Source organism: Amblyomma maculatum, chromosome 6, assembly GCF_055883805.1.
Source record: "Amblyomma maculatum isolate TAMU_Amacu chromosome 6, ASM5588380v1, whole genome shotgun sequence".
Classification (NCBI taxonomy): Eukaryota; Metazoa; Arthropoda; class Arachnida; order Ixodida; family Ixodidae; genus Amblyomma; species Amblyomma maculatum.
Window position 1 is genome coordinate 42,555,058 of NC_139349.1, and position 4,839 is coordinate 42,559,896.

Genomic DNA, 4,839 nt, shown 5'->3' on the forward strand with positions numbered 1-4,839 from the left:
ACTGTCTTGTCTACGAGAAAATACGTCTTTGCTACACTAATTGCTCTATCTGCTTGATTGTGAATCGTTCTGTTTGACAACCAGTATCCATCTCTTTGTTTGTCAAACAGAAGTGTCGTTATCACCACTTCGGTTCGCGGGTACCCTACGCAGAACTACTATAGTGTGAGCATTCTGCAGAGTAGTGCCAAACGAGGTTTCCATTCCTTGGACAGTGAGCTCCAAGTATACGCCTCGTGCGCTGCCGTTTCAAGCGTACACGTAGCGCCCTCTACTAAGAGCAGCCGCAAAAAGCGTCTGTTCCCGCTGGCGTCCCGCCGCACCGTCATTCCGTCTTCGCTATGGCGCAGCGTGCTGCAGCCGCGAGTTCTAGGCGAAAAAAAGTCACTTTCGTGTCAGTTAAGTTCAGGCGTTCAGTCGTGTCCGACTCTTCGTGACCCTATGGACCATGTCACGCCACGCTTTCCGGTCTCTCACTATCTTCTTAACATCACATAGCTTCATCTGCAATGCCTCGAGAATGCCATCTAACCATCGCGTTCGCTGCCTACCCCTTCTCCGGCGACCCTCAACCTTTCCCAGCATCAAATCTTTCTCCAGCGACTCCTCTCTTCTCACCAGATGACCAAAGTAGCTGAGCTTTAACTTTAGAATTTGACCCTCCAATGAGCAGTCAGGGTTTATGGTTGGCAATATCGACTGATTTGATCTTCTGGCAGTCCAAGGAACTCTTAAGAGTCTTCGCCAGCACCACAATTCAAACGCGTCAATGCTTCGGCGGTCAGCATTTTTCACAGTCCAACTCTCGCATCCATACATCACAACTGGAAAGACCATAGCACTTCTGCGTATATGGATGCCACAACAGCTACGCCAATACTGCCGGGAAACAACCCATAGCAGAGTTCTATCGATTTCCGTGGAAATCTTACGAGACCGAGAGGAGAGAACGCTGGGTCAGAGCAGTGCGGCGTGCAAGGTAAACAATGGCAAAATTTGTTTTGGAGGGGGAATTTTTTTCGCATTTTGAGTACAAATTGCAATGTGGTCGCATTCTTTGTTTTCACCAGCCCGGATGGGGAGCTTTGGCAACCGGTGCGAGGCCGAACACGCATCTGTAGCACCCATTTCGTTGGAAATCGCCGAAGCACCATCGCCAGTCACTCCGCTTACGTGCCAAGCATATTTCCCTCGGGCTACGGAAAGGGTGACGGCGTGTCATCTGAATCAAAACTGGAAAGATTCGACAGGTGAGCTGTACAGAAAGGCTAGTGATATTGCGTTTAAGTTCTGACGCGGTACTAGTTAGATATTTTTTTTCATTGCCTTACGCTGCTAAGTTTTGTTTTGATTGTGCGTTGCATTTGCAGCTTGTGATTTGTAGTCCACTAATAACGTGCTTGCCTTCTAAAATTTCTTAGATTTCAGCGATGAAGCCAGTCACTTTCTGTGCCGACTATCCAAGATGAAGGCAGTGAAATGCAAGATTCTCCCACTGGCTCTCCGCGCAGTTGTGTTGAAGAACCACCGCTACCTATGGAATCCTTTTGTGCATCTGTGGTGAGCAAAATTTATTATATATATATATATATATATATATATATATATATATATATATAATATTCGTCCGCGTGGACGTTACAGTAAGTAGTGTAATACAGTATTTTGTAGTTTTCGCGCAGAAAAAATAATATACAGTAATACTGTAAGGAATAATATAAATAATTCAAACATTCCGGTAAGGACATAGGAACAGCATGCGCCAAAATATTGACGCAAATAAACATTTGAAAAAAAAAATTGTAATATCGTGGTACACCTGACAAATATATATATGTAGATCATGGTAAAAAGGAATGTTTCACTTGAGATTATGCAAAGACCTGTGATATGTCTTACAACAAGGACAGCCTTTAAAGCTACCACAGCTATGTAGAGAGCAAGTTGGTTCAATTGTGACTGCGTTTAGATGTCATCTGCTAGGGCTACACGCGAATGATGTATTTTACTGTATCAGAAGAGTTCTTGTCCTGCTCACCGGGGAATGCCTTCATTGGTGGCTACTGGTGAGAACTAATATTGCCATGCATAATGCCACTAATGGTAGCCTTCTACATGCATCTTTCCAGATGACTCAGACTGATGAAGACTCTTGCAAAGGCCCCTGCACACTGTTTCTATCTGTGGTGTCACAAGGCTCAGCTTCAACACAAGTCTCGCCTAGTGACACAGTTGATTGCAGTACACAGGCTGACACCTGGAAAGTGTCTACTGCCTCTGGACCAGACGAGAGAATATGCGCATTTCTTGGATGTCACAGTCTTATCAAATGACAGGATGCCTTTAGAGAATTGTGTGGTGTGAGCGTGAATGTATTTGCTTTGTTAATGTCGGTGCTGTCATCTATCATTGTGAGAGAGAGAGAGAGAGAAAACTTTTAATGAGCATATAATCAGTAAATATTCGCAGGAGCTGGGTGGTCGGTGCCCCTAGTCCAGGGCTCCGCTGGCAGCAGCTGACTTGCGGACTAGCTGGATAATCCAGGCTTGCTGGTCCAGGTTGTCGCTGGTCAGGGCCGCCTCCCACTGCTCGTGTGTCGGGCATGGCACTATTAACGTTGGGTCAGGTTTGTCCTGGCATTCCCAAGAGATGTGAAAGAGTGTCGGGCTTGCACCGCACCAAGGACAGTAACTCGTGTATTTTGTTGGGCTTATCTTATTTAAAATTTGAAGATCAGGGAATGTGTTTGTTTGTATTTTTCTCCAGTCTATAGCGTCCGAGGAAGGAAGGTGTTTGTGTGGTGGTGAGAAAATTCTTCTTTCTAACCGCAGGTGTTCCAGCCTGTCGCCGTAGGGTCCTAGGAGAGGGGTGAGCTAGGAATGGGGATCCGCCCGGTTTGTGAGAGCTCGGGCTAGATCATTCGCTACCTCATTTCCTTCTAGGCCTTCGTGTCCAGGTGTCCATGTAATTGTGTACGTCTGGGAGATGGAACGTAATATTGCACACGCTCTTTTGTGAGGTTTTCCGGCCAGGTAGTCCCTGCAGGCTGGTTGGGAGTCCGTCACTACGTGTGATGACTTATTTTGGTTGTCTTGTGTTTTTATGGTGATGGCTATTGCCAGTGATTCCGCTTCCGCAGGATCCTTGGCATAGATTGAAGCCTGAATAATTGGCCTCTTCTTGTGGTCAACTGCAGCTATTGTGAACTTGCCAGGTTCGCCGTAAGCTCCTATGTCCACGTAGACAGCTTCCGCGTCTTTAGACAATTGTTTTTCCAATGATTTGACTCTGGCTTTCCTTCGACCCTTTTGTATATCATTGTGAGAGAGGTTGACGTGCCAATTTCGCAGAAACTGACAATACTCTTAATGAAAATGAAGCTAGGAGTCTCTTTCGCCAGCATTGCGTTGCTTTTCGGGCTCCATCGTACCACCGTTAGCCGGATATTTTTTTTTATTTTAAGCAACCTGGTAACTGCAATGGAGAGATGGATACCATCCCCATCGCTTGAAGTTGTTCAGGCAACAATGCCTGCTTGTTTTAGGCTGCACTACCCACGATGCCGATACATCATTGATTGTACAGAAATAAGGACAGAAGAGCCAGCCACCGTGGAACAGAGGCGCGCTCTTTTTTCTCATTATAAAGGTGGCTACACTTTAAAATTTTTGATTGGTGTATTGCCAAATGGAACTGTTACTTTTGTGTCTCAAGCCTATGGAGGCCGTGCTTCAGACACTTACATTACAATAGATTCAGGATTTCTGGACCGGATAGAGCCTGGAGATGTCGTGCTAGATGACAAAGGCTTCCCTGGAATACGGGCACCGACAGAGAGTCAGAGTGGCATTGTGGTTCTGCCTCCATTTTCAAAAGCAAATGCACAGTTTTCCTTTGAAGAACTCCAGGCGACATATAATATTGCTCAAGTGCGGGTCCATGTGGAAAGAGTTATCCAGAGACTCAAATTGTTTAACATTGTAAATTGCCGAGTGACAATTGATCTCATTCCCTACATGAGTGAAATAATGCGGATGTGCTGTATACTTGTGAACCTTCAACCACCAATTATAAATGTGCAGGAGGCTGTGGACGACCAATGACGTTCAATTTTTTGTGCCCATGTCTTGAACACCGCAAGTTGCAACAGTGTACATGCCCAATAGGAAGAAAGGCTTTGTGAAAGGAGGTGCTACACATACGCTACATAGTCATGGAGTTTTGTTATAGGTAGCTTATGCAGTAGTTGCTTGATAACAAGGCCAGGTTAATGCGAATAACTACAGTTAAAAAATTTGTATGCACCAGACATTGCTTTTTTACGTTATGCCTTGTTACTTCCCTTTAGCCTGTTATAATTGTGTGTTAATTACTGGCGATAAGAAACTGAGTCTATCACGCGCCATGAGGTTAAGAAATTCATTAGTGGTTTCCATTCAGTTTCATTTCACTGAAGGGGTTAGTCAGCAACAAGCGTGCCAGGTGTTTGTGACCAATGTTTAGGTGGCATAAGGTTATTTCAATAAAATGCTCTTGGTGCTTGCATGACTTCTATTCTCCTAAGTTGGGCTTCATGAAATGGTCTGTTGCTCAATTCAATTTATTGTGTATTGACTCATGCTGTCTTTACGGGGTATTCAGTAATTTCAGTAGTCCGGGATATTGCGGCACGTGCATCAGCTCTTTCGGTACCTTCCATCCTGATGTTGCTCGAGACCCAGCAAAAACTTTGTTCTTGAGCTGTGAGTTTTTATATGTTGTGTACGATGCTTCCTACTAAGGGTTCAACCAAATTTCCTGAGTACATTCAGTGAATCAGTTTAGTACACTGCTTTTAAT

The 4,839-nt window shown here is 44.8% G+C and overlaps 1 pseudogene; it reads left to right on the top strand.

Moving 5' to 3' along the window:
• Positions 1-2,129: 2,129 nt before the first annotated feature.
• LOC146185621 (uncharacterized) lies at positions 2,130-4,103 on the top strand (annotated as a pseudogene).
• Positions 4,104-4,839: the final 736 nt, after the last annotated feature.